This window comes from Nycticebus coucang, chromosome 8 (genome assembly GCF_027406575.1).
Source record: "Nycticebus coucang isolate mNycCou1 chromosome 8, mNycCou1.pri, whole genome shotgun sequence".
In the NCBI taxonomy this organism is placed as follows: domain Eukaryota; kingdom Metazoa; phylum Chordata; class Mammalia; order Primates; family Lorisidae; genus Nycticebus; species Nycticebus coucang.
Window position 1 is genome coordinate 46011422 of NC_069787.1, and position 14893 is coordinate 46026314.

Consider the following 14893-nt stretch of genomic DNA (forward strand, 5'->3'; position numbering starts at 1 on the left):
GCTTTCAGATATGACAGAAAAAGTGAAAATAATAAGGGCAAAAAAGGAAAGTAAAAAAGAACACAAATTAAAATTCTAACGAACTTAAAGAAATATCTGTAATTAAAAGTACACTATATGAAATTAACAGCAGATTGGACAACATAGATGAAAGCATAAAACTGAAGATATAATGTCCTAACTATCCAAAATGAAGGGTAAAATATTTTAAAAGTCTGAAAAACTACAAACAGACAACTTTTGGTCCACATTAAGTATCCTAACACACGTAAAATTGGAGATAGAGAAATGGGGATTGAGGAGTAGCAGAAAGCATAATTTATAAAGAATGGCCAGCATTTTTCAAAATTTGATAAAAGCTAAAAGAATCTCACAGGTCCAAGAAGCTCCATGAACCTCAAGCAAAAGACAAAGAAAAGCACAAAACAATAAAAATGCTAACCCTATAATACATAGAAAATCTTTAAAAGTGCAAAGGAAAAGACACATTATGTACAGAGGAATAAATACGGGACTCAAGATGGGCTTCCAATCTGCAACTAGGAAGGCTAGAGTAAAACCAAAAGTGTACATTCAAAAGTGTTGTAAAAACAAAACAACAGAAAGACAAAAAAAAAAAAAAAACCCTTAAAATATTCACTTAGAATTTTCTATCTAGCAGACATTAAGAGAAAATGAAAACTTGTAGGTAAATAAAAACTGAGTGAATTCATTGTCAAGAGAGCAGCACTAGAAGAAATAATAAAGAAAAAATATTAAGCAGTAGGGAAAAAAACAAGATGAAAAGTTAGATCTACACACAAAGGAAAAAAAATCAACTGGAAAATATGTGGGTAAATACAAAAGATATTTTCTTTTATTTTTAATCCACATGTGTCATCATCTTACACTAACAGGAAATAATTTATTGTACTATTTATGACATTAAAATAAGTAATATGAATTAAAATATATGAGAACAGTAGCACAACGCACAGGAGGGAGGAAATGGAAGGACCCTATTGTAAAGCTTGTATAACATACGTGTGGACATATAATAACATACAAATGTGGTCTGTGATACGGTAATGTGCACTATAAACGCTACCGAAGCCACGCAGACCCAGAGAAAATTAATAGGCCAAATCCTGGTGATGAAATACAATCATTAAAAATAATAATTCAAAAGAAAATGGGAGAAGAAACACCGGAAATATTCTGGAAACACAGAAAACATGGAGTGAGATGGTAGAGTTAAACTCAGCCAAATCAACAAGTAAATTAATTCTGCATTCTAATGAAAGGTCTGAACATTAGTTAAAGGGCAGAAATTGTCAAGGTGGATTAAAACGAAATACCATCTATATTCTGCCTATTTAAAAAATTCATTATCAATTAAAAGTAAAATGATGAGAAAATAAATAGCATGAAAATTGCATAAAGGAAAACTGAAATGGCTATGTTAGTACACATTAGAATTAAGACTATTTCCAGAAACAAAGAGAAATAATGAAAAAAAAAACATAATTTTCTAAAGAAGACATAGAAAACCCAAATAAGCAAGCACCCACAAGCAGAGCTTCAATATACGTAACGCAGAAACTAATAGGCTCTGTAAGGAAAATGACTTCAGCATTTTGCACTTCATCTCATATGCCTTATGGGTGATGTACCCCCACATCAAATGACATATACCTTTTGTTCTCAATACTCATATTACCTTTAGATAAACTAATAGCTAAAATTGGGTTATATTTACTATCTACTTATTATTTTTGTGCTCTTCCTTTTGAGGCTTGTGAAAATGATGTTTGGAGGAACAGACGGAAAAGGATCACAGAGTGTACGACAGACATATTAGTTCCCCCTTTTTCCTCTTGTACTGTTGGGTTGTTTTTGATGAATTTCTTTGGAAGTGGAGTTTAGAGTCTATATAAGAAATAGAGGTTGTAACATAAAAAATGTTGGGAAACCCTGGCACAAATGGTATTGCTTTGAAGAAGTCATTAACAGCTATTATTTCTGCCTCTCTAATATCTATTTACTAATTTTCTGGTAGCGTGCTCCAAGGTTTTCTTTTATTCTTAGGAAGCAGCCTTCTTCTAACATTAGGGGGAGGAGCACGATTCATCCACCCCCAGAGACATGGGTGAAATGTGACACAGGCCTGTTCCTGTTCAATTTCTATTTCCTATTCTCTTGGTTCAGCGATGGGGATGTGGCACAGAGGAGGAATAACAGGGATTATCTCGGTACATTTTTTGAAATGTCTGTGCAAGAGAAACTCTTCTGTGGCTTGTGATGCCAGCTGTGTCTATGCCTGAGCCTGAACCAGACAAATGAACATGAAATCCAACCCTTGGAAGGAACTCCCAGGCTCCAGTCCTGATGACATCGTGCAAGCTCTTAACCCAGCCACACCCGAATGAAGGGTTCGTATATGAGAGCCAAAAAACTACTCATATGGCTTCATAATTTTCAGTTACATTTCTCAAAGTCAACGTGAATGAGAGTCGATAAAATGCCTAGTCTCCCATACCACCCCTCTCCCAATCCTGCCATCCCAGCTCTGGCCCCGGGGGAGCTGAGCATGCCCATACAGAGCGGTTGTTTGGTCAGCAGTGAAACAGTCCTCCAAAAAGCAACTGGCCCGTCAGCAGTAGAGCTAAATCAAAGAAGCTGACATGTAAGCACTTCTCCTGTGAACCTCTCAACAATAGCTAAAAAGACATCCAGGGGAAACTGGTATCTACTAGTCACATATATGGGGTTAAGTACTCTGGTACTTTGGGCCATGATGTGACAGGACTCGTTTGTTCTCATCGTCAGGTTGTCTGGGATTTTTGAGTTGTGTAAACCACAGGGCACAGACAGCAAGATGCAAATTAGGAAAAGGAATTCCAGGGAGTGAGAATGGCACTGACAGACAAAGGTGTAACAAAACCGTGATGCGGGAGGGGGGTAACAGCTCATAGCCGAGTGTGACTGGGGCAGCGGGGTTATGCTTGTGAGGACAAAGGATATTGCATTTTTTTCCCCATTTTTATATTATATTATTTATTTATATATTTAGGCTACGAAAGATTTATACACTGAGAAAGTGTGTTCTCATTGTAAGTTAATTGGAATGGAAGAAGTTTGGTTAATGCAGTGTCACTCTTTTCAAGAAGTATGAACACCTACATTGACTCCTTAGCCTAGCATCCAACATCCATTTTCATATTAAATCTCCCCCTCAAATTTTCCTCATGAAAACTCTTCTCCCTCTTCTATGGAGCTAGTGCATTGGTTTCTTCCAGTTTTGTTCAACGTCATTCTTTGCACTTAGAGTCTCCTCTAGCAATTGCAACAAATTCTATTCATCTTATGCTAATGATAACTTTCTTTGCATGGTAATTTACATTTTGAAAGTATATCCATCCTACCAAAATAGTCCATAAGCTTGCTGAGGGGCAAGGGGAAAAGTATTATGCGCCTCACTTTCTATCACCTAAAGAGCCTTGTAGTACAGTCTTTAGCATGTTGTATCCAAAGAGCAAAAGGTTGAGGGTTTGTGGTTAATATCGGAGAATCTCAGCCTGTGGCCCTCCTCCAATTTTCCTACAGAATCCTGGGCTCTGGCCATACACCTGCACATAGCTTCTTAAAAGGGATTTGGTAGGTGTCATCCCGATCATCTTCTAGAAACAGACACCCTTGCTCTCACCATCCACTAGATCCTGGTAAGGTCTCAAAAGTTCCCTGACCGTGTGTGGTGGCATCAGCTACAGGGCTTCGAGATTGGCAGCTGTGGGACAGAGGCCCCATAGTGGGGAGCTTGTGGCACCTGCTGGTGTCTGTACTGAGCCATAGGATTTCCCAGGAGTGGCTGTTGTGTTTGTTTTCTTCTCTGCCCCGTGAAGAGATTGCTTTCCTCTAAGCAGACTTTCCATTGACACTCCTGTGTGACCTGCTGGCACTCCTCAGAGCCATCTTCCCCCAGGAAAGCCACACCTTAGTCCCCAGCCGAACGTGTAGGGAAAGGGCAGCTGGTAAGATGAGGTGTTGCCACCTGGCTGCTCATGAGCTGTCACTACATGGAACAGGGGTGTGTAGCTTTGCAGCTTCTGGGATTTAAAGATACATTTTAGAAATTATTTTTCCTCTTGTGAAAAACCAAAACTACCCCCCGCTTATATTTAAGTAATAGGAAAAGAAGCATTTAACAACTTAACCACGTAAAGTATCAAAAGTTAACTGCCTGGTCCTTTGTCATGGGAGAAAGAGCTTCTGTGACCAAATAGCCCAAGGAATTTCTGAGTTTTCTTATCATTGGATTTCCCAAAGCCTGTAATTTGCTATGTGCCTGGTAAATCTCCAATAGGTGGTTACAGAGTGCAGCATTCGCCAAACTCTCCACACACAGATACCAATTTATATCTTCCCGTAATTGTCACTTATAGGAAAAATTATTTTAGATGTTCTCAGGTGGATAGGAGGCAGAACTAAATAAATAGTTTCCTGCCTAATAAATGGCTCTTAAGTATTCTTAGGTTGGCTTCTTGGACCCTAGAATAACCTGGGCTTTCTGTTTTTATACCCGTGTCTATACATTCATGCCTTCATTCATTCAGTAACCATTCATGCTGGCAGACACGCAGTGTTCTGGGCTTCATGTTTCCTCCAGGCCCACTGTGTGTCCCCTGGTGACACATACTGTGACGTTTTTCACTCCAGTTGTGTGATCCGCCCCCATGGCTTAGAGAAAGTCTTCACAGCAGAGCTTCACAATTTTCACAATTTTCAAATGACAAATTTCGTGGATCCCTCTATGTAACAGTTATATTTTTATGATTTTTATTGAAAATCTATAAAAGAACAAGGTCTTTTGAATTTATTGACATACTAATTTGTGTTTATTCTTAAACAGTACACTAAAATTCTATTTCTTATGGGTATGACACATAGCAACGCTTTGGTGCACAGATAGCACTTTCTACACGTGCAGATTAAATAACTTCTTATAACTCCTGTGTCCCCAAAGCTCATCGACTCATAGACTGAAAAACATTTCTCTAAATCATAGTTTTCTAAATGAGAGATACCTGGGTTTGAATCTGAACTGAGCCACTGACAGGCTGTGTGACTCTGAATAAGTTAACCCGTTTCTCTAAGCCTCATTTATGAGGATACATTAAAATAAACAGGCACAGTCTTCTGTTTCACTAAATTCAGACATAAAGCTCTAGCTCAAAAACACATTTTGAAGCAAAAAAAAAAAAATGTCATTATTGTGCCAGTTGTTTTTCCATTGTTCCAAGGAAGATGTTGTAAGAGGTGTTCTCATTGTTATCACTACTCTAAGTAAATGGCAGAAAGTTAAATGAATTATGTATCAAGGAGTGTGCATCAGACAATGTTCTAAGGGTTTTACAGGGCTTAACTCATTTTATGCCTACAGAAATTTTGTGAGGATAATTTCTCACCTTCAATTTTGAATGTGAAAAACTAAGGCAAATGGCTTACAAAACTTGTCTAAGTTTCCAAACCTGGAAACTGGTAAACCTAACTTTCAAAGTCATAATTTGGGTTCCAGCAATTATAGTTTTTTATTTTAGTTTTTTTTTGGGTATACAACATATGAAGGGTTTGTTTGTCATGTTTTACTAACTCATTGTTTTCAGGAACCCCTAGCAGCTGAACCTTGAAAGACCCTACGATTTGCCTAGGAGGCAATAATCCTATCATGAGGAAATTAATGTATGTATTTAATTTTGCCAACCCATTGCTAAACTAACATACAGAAATTGCTATGTGTCATGCTGACAAATGATCATTTTTCAGTTATATTAAAGCTAATAAACTTTCCTAAAACTCTGAACCGTATTCGTACAGTGAGACATGTTATAAATAAATAGCTGTTAGGAGCAGTAAGTTTCCTACAACGATGCACCTTAAGAAATAACAAAGTTAGGCAATACTTAAAGGTCATCTGTTTTACTCTCCTGACTATGAGTGGCAAAATTTATTCAACAACCATTAGTAAAGTACATTTAAGATGATGCCTGTATGGCTATGCTTCTAAGACTGTATCAATTACTGCAGACATAAGGAGGACAAAGAAACATCCTCGTCCTTAGAGAATTCAATATCAAGGAGTAACAGGCCGGTAAACAAATGACCTGGCCTGGAAGCAAGTGCAAGGAGCCTTTCAAGACAGAGGAATATGTAATGTCATATATAACAGAGTAGCTCAATGAAGAGTAAATATACAAATGCTTTCTTCAGCAACATGTTAGCCATAGTGGACAGAGGTGGTGTGTGTGTGTGTGTGTGTGTGTGTGTGTGTGTGTGTGTGTGTGTGTGTGTGTACACATTTGGAAGGTTTCACAAGAAGTTTAGCATGAAGAATGCTATATATTCTGTGGTCAACCCTGGTAACAAAGTGACTAAAGAGAGATTTTTCACGCCTGGTCCAACCTCTACCCTTTGACTATGTTCAGTGAGGTTAATAAACAAGGTGATGACTTAGAAAGATTCCATATGTCAAGTGAGAAATAAGAGTATGTCTGGCCTCCTTATAAATGCAAAAAATATACTTCCAGATTCCATCAGTGAACTGAAAGAAATGGACATCAAAGAAGTTTTTAGCATTGATAATGAGGCTCCAGTGGCTTGCTCAGGGACTGATGGGCAAATGGCCAACATGGTTCTGAATTGAGGTGATCATGATGGTAGGGGTGATAAAAAGGACATTATAAATACTGCGGAAAAAGTGCCCACGGGCAAAATGTTGACAACGTGTGATGGGCTTGTTGAAGAAGGAGGGCAATGTGCGTTTATAACAGAACAAGAAATTGTGGCAGTTTATACAATCAGAGAGACGCTTCTAAGACAAAAGTATTGTTAACGAGGCAGATGGCTTTGTGGGAAGCATTTAAAAAAGCCATCCAGTAGATTCATTCCTCATCCCTAGGGGACACGATTCCTGGTCCCTCAACTGTTTTTGGCATTTCTTCTCACCTCAAAAAGTAAAATGCAGCATATGATAACTTTTATTTTTTTAGTGATTATTTTTTCTTTATTAAATCATGACTGTGACATTAATGCATTTATGGGGTACGGTGGTGATGGTTAGGATAAGCAGCTCTATGTAAGCATCCCACACTATTTATGGTAACCTTTTAATCTAAAAAGAGCATTGCATTTGGAGACTGAAAGCCTTCTTTTTTTATGCTGCTGTTGTTTAACAGCTGATACAAGGATTCTGGAGATTTTACTGTGCTGCCTGATTATCCTAAACACACACACACACACACACATTTTATACTTTTTTTTTTTTTTTACTGAATTTATGGTATGTCATTTTTTTACTAAGTACTTATGTGCAAATAGGTATAAGAAAATGATTTCTTAGAGGTGTCATATAAATTCAGAGTCAGGATGATGGTGATGCCCAATATTACTTACAGATTGTTCACAGTGGTGGCTTAGGCTTAGATAGCGACCCCTTTGCTTTCTGAGGCTTCAGTATACACAAATTCTGTTTGATAAACACAAATTATTTAAAATACCTTATACAACTACATTCAGGCAATGAATATAAAGCATGCAAAAAACATAAATAAATTTTGCGTTTATACTTGTGTTCTATCACTAGGATTTTTTTGTTAGGTATATGCAAATATTCTAAAATATGAAGAAAAAGCCAACAAAATTTGAAATACTTCAAGTCCCAAGCATTTCAGATAAGTACAACCTGAAATTGTAAATACATTTCTTGCTGAGCGTGCTTGTTCTTTCTTGATATTGTCATTGGGGTTTTCAGACCCCCATTCTCCTGAAGCTGCTAAGGCAGCAGCTAACCATGGAGTTGGATATCATGGGCTTGAATCCAGTCCCATCAATTAATAGTTCTCTGGCCTTGAGAATTCACTTAGACCCTGAGCCTTAGCACCATCATCTATAAAATAGGGGTGATAGATAAGATGGCCAACGTAAACACTCAATGCATGTTACTTGCATATTACTGTTACTGTTGTTGGGAGTGAAATGATGAGGTGTGAAATTAACAAGAATATATTTTTACATTCAATTTTAAAGGCTATTTTATTTTATTTTATTTTTAGACTCTGTCTCACTTTATCACCCTTGGTAGAGTGCCATGGTGTCACAGCACACAGCAACCTCCAACTCCTGGGCTTATGTGATTCTCTTGCCTCAGTCTCCCAAGTAGCTGGGACTACAGGCACCTGACACAATGCCCAGCTCTTAAGGACTTTTTTAAAGTATATAATATTCAAGCATGCACTGTATAATATCTGGACACTTTTCCCACTGATCTGTGGCAGATCAGTATGTTTTTAATACTTCATGTAATTTCATATCCCCATTGTTGAGTGTTCATCCATCAGAATCACTGTGTGAGCTAAGCCAGGTACAGGGGTGCAGGGCTGAGGAAGAGGCTTTTCCTTATGGTGTCCAGCATGATTTGGCCTGGGATTAAACAAACATGGAGAAAGCCTATGGTGTAGATTGTTCTCCCTTCCCTTATCGATGGTCCAGCCCATCTATCCCAAAGGATCAGAACAGTATCAACAATTTTCAACGTATTTGCTTGTCCATATTGCTTTGCTTTATTCTGAAGTATGCAGATTTGGGGTACCATTTACATCTGGGTAAGCTGGACTTGAATATTTGTGCTGTTACTAAGTCTCCAAAACATTCTCACCAAAAGAGGAAAAGAAGTATTTCATTCCATCTTGCAATGTGGTGCTGTAATGATCTAAATGTGGCTATCTTTAAAATGAAATTGGTAGCTTGAATAGGGGAGACAGTGAAATTGACCAGATGTTTTGAATTTGATTAAATGCATTCTAATTAACAAATCAGTACAAACAACCCATCAAATCTTTTGTAAAGAATTTCCATTAAACATATAAGGACAATGGTAACAACAAAACAGTTCAAACACCATCCTCTGTGCTTTCTTCTTACAGACAGGAAAGAACTTGTGAAGGAAGAAGCTGTGTGAGAGGTTATCTTCAGGTCACCTAAAACCTACCCTAGAAAACTTTGAAATTTTGATCTAAAAAAGAAAGTTTGAAGTGCATAGACATAGTATTCAAAAAACTTTGGTAATGCTTTTTTGTGTACTTTCTTGCCTTGTTCACGACAGATAGGAAAAATAGATACGTTATATCTTAAACTTGTGCAGAATTTTTTACTCCTTCTTCTTATGTTTATATATAATGCCCCAATAAAATATACTGTGATGGTTACCTAAGTACATCTGAAGCATTGAACTAAACCTTGTATTTAATTCTCATAGTACTATTTGGTAGTAAAAGACAGGAATTATTAACTCTTTTTTTTTTTTTTAACAAATGACAGATGTATGGCACAGAAATTTAAGTAAACTACTCATGTCAACCAGAGTAATAATCTGGTACTAACCAAAGATTAACCTCTCAAAGATTAATCAGGAATTCTTCCCACTTAACTAGAAAACAGTAAGATCAATAGAACATGCTGATCCATTTGAGACTGTGATTAGATATAGGACTCTTTCATCAAGAATATTCTTTGATTTCACAGAATTTGTTCATAGTCTGTTCCTTATGTAGTTCAGTAGCTAACATAAACTTTGTTATAAAATTTGAATAGTTCAGAAATTCTTTAATAGCTTCTTTACCAGATCTTTGTAACTTTTCAGATGTAATAATTGGAGTTTCCTGGTTAAGAAGGTATATGCCTAAGGTAGTCGTTGTATTAGGAACGTGTGTTTCTGTTAATTTAATTAAAAACAAAACAAAACAAAATAAAACAAAACCTGATCCTTCTGCAAAGAATCTGATTACTTTGATTACTTCAAAAAGATATTAGGTAATCAGGGAGAAAATATTGACAAATTAGGACACCAATAATGTTAATGTCCTAATATAGAGAGAATTCTTTTTTTTTTTTTTTTATTGTTGGGGATTCATTGAGGGTACAATAAGCCATGTTACACTGATTGCAATTGTTAGGTAAAGTCCCTCTTGCAATCATGTCTTGCCCCCATAAAGTGTGACACACACCAAGGCCCCACCCCCCTCCCTCCTTCCCTCTTTCTGTTTCCCCCCCCATAACCATAATTGTCATTAATTGTCCTCATATCAAAATTGAGTACATAGGATTCATGCTTCTCTATTCTTGTGATGCTTTACTAAGAATAATGTCTTCCACGTCCATCCAGGTTAATACGAAGGATGTAAAGTCTCCATTTTTTTAATGGCTGAATAGTATTCCATGGGATACATATACCACAGCTTGTTAATCCATTCCTGGGTTGGTGGGCATTTAGGCTGTTTCCACATTTTGGTAATTGTAAATTGAGCTGCAATAAACAGTCTAGTACAAGTGTCCTCATGATAAAAGGATTTCTTTCCTTCTGGGTAGATGCCCAGTAATGGGATTGCAGAATCAAATGGGAGGTCTAGCTTGAGTGCTTTGAGGTTTCTCCATACTTCCTTCCAGAAAGGTTGTACTAGTTTGCAGTCCCACCAGCAGTGTAAAAGTGTTCCCTTCTCTCCACATCCACGCCAGCATCTGCAGTTTTGAGATTTTGTGATGTGGGCCATTCTCACTGGGGTTAGATGATATCTCAGGGTTGTTTTGATTTGAATTTCTCTAATATATAGAGATGAGGAACATTTTTTCATGTGTTTGTTAGCCATTTGTCTGTCGTCTTTAGAGAAAGTTCTATTCATGTCTCTTGCCCATTGATATATGGGATTGTTGGCTTTTTTCATGTGGATTAATTTGAGTTCTATATAGATCTTAGTTATCAAGCTTTTGTCTGATTGAAAATATGCAAATATCGTTTCCCATTGTGTAGGTTGTCTCTTTGCTTTGGTTATTGTCTCCTTAGCTGTACAGAAGCTTTTCAGTTTAATGAAGTCCCATTTGTTTATTTTTGTTGTTGTTGCAATTGCCATGGCAGTCTTCTTCATGAAGTCTTTCCCCAGGCCAATATCTTCCAGTGTTTTTCCTATGCTTTCTTGGAGGATTTTTATTGTTTCATGCCTTAAATTTAAGTCCTTTATCCATCTTGAATCAATTTTTGTGAGTGGGGAAAGGTGTGTGTCCAGTTTCAGTCTTTTACATGTAGACATCCAGTTCTCCAAACACCATTTATTGAATAGGGAGTCTTTCCCCCAAGGAATGTTCTTGTTTGGTTTATCAAAGATTAGGTGGTTGTAAAATGTTATTTTCATTTCTTGGTTTTCATAGACACTCGATTCCAAGTGTCTATGTCTCTGTTTTTGTGCCAGTACCATGCTGTCTTGAGCACTATGGCTTTGTAGTACAGACTGAAATCTGGTATGCTGATGCCCCCAGCTTTACTTTTGTTACAGAGATCTGACTTAGCTATAAGGGGTTTTTTCCGGTTCCATACAAAATGCAGAATCATTTTTTCCAAATCTTGAAAGTACGATGTTGGTATTTTGATAGGAATGGCATTGAATAGGTAGATTGCTTTGGGAAGTATAGAAATTTTAACAATGTTGATTCTTCCCATCCATGAGCATGGTATGTTCTTCCATTTGTTAATATCCTCTGCTATTTCCTTTCTGAGGATTTCATAGTTTTCTTTATAAAGGTCCTTCACCTCCTTCGTTAGGTATACTCCTAGGTATTTCATTTTCTTTGAAACTATGGTGAAGAGAGTTGTGTCCTTAATTAGCTTCTCATCTTGACTGTTATTGGTGTACACAAAGGCTACTGACTTGTGGACATTGATTTTATATCCTGAAACATTACTGTATTTTTTGATGACTTCTAGGAGTCTTGGGGTTGAGTTTTTGGGGTTCTCTAAGTATAAGATCATGTCATCAGCAAAGAGGGAGGGTTTGACCTCCTCTGCTCCCATTTGATTCCCTTTATTTACTTGTCTTGCCTAATTTTATTGGCTAGAACTTCCAGCACTACGTTGAATAGTAAAGGTGACAGAGGACAACCTTGTCTGGTTCCAGTTCTAAGAGAAAAAGCTTTCAGTTTTACTCCATTCAGTAAAATATTGGCTGTGGGTTTGTCATAGATAGCTTCAATGAGTTTTAGAAATGTGCCACCTATGCCTATACTCTTCAGTGTTCTAATTAGAAAAGAATGCTGGATTTTATCAAATGCTTTTTCTGCATCTATTGAGAGGATCATGTGATCTTTATTTTTGCCTCTGTTAATATGGTGGATAACGTTTATAGACTTGCGTATGTTAAACCAGCCTTGCATCCCTGGGATGAAGCCTACTTGATCATGATGAATGACTTATTTGATGATAAGCTGTAATGTATTGGCTAGGATTTTGTTCAGAATTTTTGCGTCTATATTCATGAGTGTGATTGGTCTGAAATTCTCCTTTTTGTTTGGGTCTTTTCCTGGTTTTGATATCAGGGTGATGTTTGCTTCATAGAATGTGTTGGGGAAGATTCCTTCTTCCTCAATTTTTTGGAATAATTTCTGCAGTACAGGAATAAGCTCTTCCTTGAAGATAGAATTCTGGAGTGAAGCCATCTGGACCAGGGCATTTTTTGGTTGGAAGATTTTTTATTGTTTCTTTGATCTCAGTGCTTGAAATTCGTCTGTTCGGGAGCTCTATTTCTTCCTGGCTGAGCCTAGGGAGAGGGTGTGATTCCAAATATTGATCCATTTCCTTCACATTGTCAAATTTCTGGGCATAGAGTTTCTGGTAGTATTCAGAGATGATCTCTTGTATCTCTGTGGGATCAGTTGTTATTTCCCCTTTATCATTTCTGATTGAGGTTACTAGAGATTTTACTTTTCTATTCCTCATTAGTCTGGCCAATGGTTTATCTATTTTATTTATTTTTTCAAAAAACCAACTCCTTGTTTCATTGATTTTCTGAATGATTCTTTTGTTTTCAATTTCATTGATCTCTGATTTGATTTTGGATATTTCTTTTCGTCTACTGCGTTTAGGCTTAGATTGTTCTTCTTTTTCCAATTCCATAAGATCTCTTGTGAGATTGTTGATGCGCTCTCTTTCTGTTTTTCGAATGTAGGCATCTAAAGCGATGAATTTTCCTCTCAAAACTGCTTTTGCAGTATCCCACAGGTTTTGGTAGCTTGTGTCTTCATTGTTCTTATGCTCAAGGAAGTTAATGATTTTCTGTTTTATTTCTTCCTCCACCCATCTGTTATTCAACAGAAGATTGTTTAATTTCCATGCCTTTGGGTGGGGTCGAGCATTTTTGTTAGAGTTGAGTTCCACCTTTAGTGCCTTATGGTCTGAGAAGATACAAGGTAAAATTTCAATTCTTTTGATTCTGTTGATATTTGTTTTGTGTCCCAGGATATGATCAATTTTGGAGAATGTTCCATGGGGTGATGAGAAGAATGTATATTCTTTATCTTTGGGATGGAGTGTTCTATATGTATCTATCAAGCACAGTTGTTCTAGGGTCTCATTTAAATCTCTTATATCCTTGTTTAATTTCTATTTAGAGGATCTATCCAGCTCTGTAAGAGGAGTGTTAAGGTCCCCTGTTATTATGGTATTATCAGATATCATATTGCTCAGACTGAGTAAGGTCTGTTTCAAGAATCTGGGAGCATTTAAATTGGGTGCATAGATATTTAGAATTGAAATGTCTTCTTGTTGTATTTTTCCCTTGACCAATATAAAGTGACCATCTTTGTCTTTTTTGACTTTAGTTGCTTTAAATCCACATGTATCTGAAAATAAGATTGCAACTCCTCTTTTCTTCTGAATTCCTTTTGCCTGAAAAATTGTCTTCCAACCCTTGACTCGGAGCCTTAATTTGTCTTTTGAAGCCAGGTGTGGAGGTTAGGTTCTGTCCTTTAATTTCTGAGTTCTTACTTTGCTGCTGATCCATTGTGGTGGTCAGTGTGCAGAACAGGTTGAAGTATTTCCTGTAGAGCTGGTCTTGTTGTGGCGAATTTCCTCAATGTTTGTATATCCGTAAATGATTTGCTTTCTCCATCAATTTTGAAGCTTAGCTTAGCGGGGTACAGAATTCTGGGCTGAAAATTGTTCTGTTTAAGTAGATTAAAGGTAGATGACCATTGTCTTCTTGCTTGGAAAGTTTCATTAGAGAAGTCTGCGGTCACTCTGATGGATTTGCCCCTGTAGGTCAACTGGCGCTTACTCCTGGAAGTTTGCATAATCTTTTCTTTTGTCTTGACTTTGGACAGGTTCATCACAATGTGTCTTGGAGAAGCTTGGTTAGAGTTGAGGAGACCTGGGGTCTGATAGCCCTCTGAAAGCAGTGTGTCAGAATCTTTGGTGATGTTTGGGAAATTTTCTTTTATAATATTCTCTAGTATGGCTTGCATTCCTCTGGGGCATTCTTCTTCCCCTTCTGGAATTCCTATAACTTGTATGTTGGAACGCTTCATAAAGTCCCATAATTCTGACAGTGAACGTTCTGCTTTCTCTCTTCTTTTCTGCCTCTTTTACTATCTGAGTTATCTGAAAAACTTTGTCTTCTACCTCTGAAATTCTTTCTTCTGCATGGTCTAACCTGTTGCTGATACTTTCCATTGCGTCTTTAAGTTCCCTGATTGACTGTTTCATTTCCTTCAGCTCTGCTATATCCTTTTTATATTCTTCATATAGTTCATCTCTTATTTGATTCTGTTTTTGAATTTCCTTTTGGTTAATTTCCACTTTATTAGCAGTTTCCTTCATTGTTTCCATCATTTCTTTCATTGTTTTCAACATGTGTATTCTAAATTCCCTTTCTGTCATTCCTAACATTTCTGAGTGGAATCTTCTGCAGTAGCTACCTCATGGTCCCTTGGCGGGGTTGTTCTGGACTGGTTCTTCATGTTGCCTGGAGTTTTCTGCTGATTCTTCCTCATGAGTGATTTCTTTTATCTGTTTCCTTGCCCTAATTTTCCTTTCACTTCC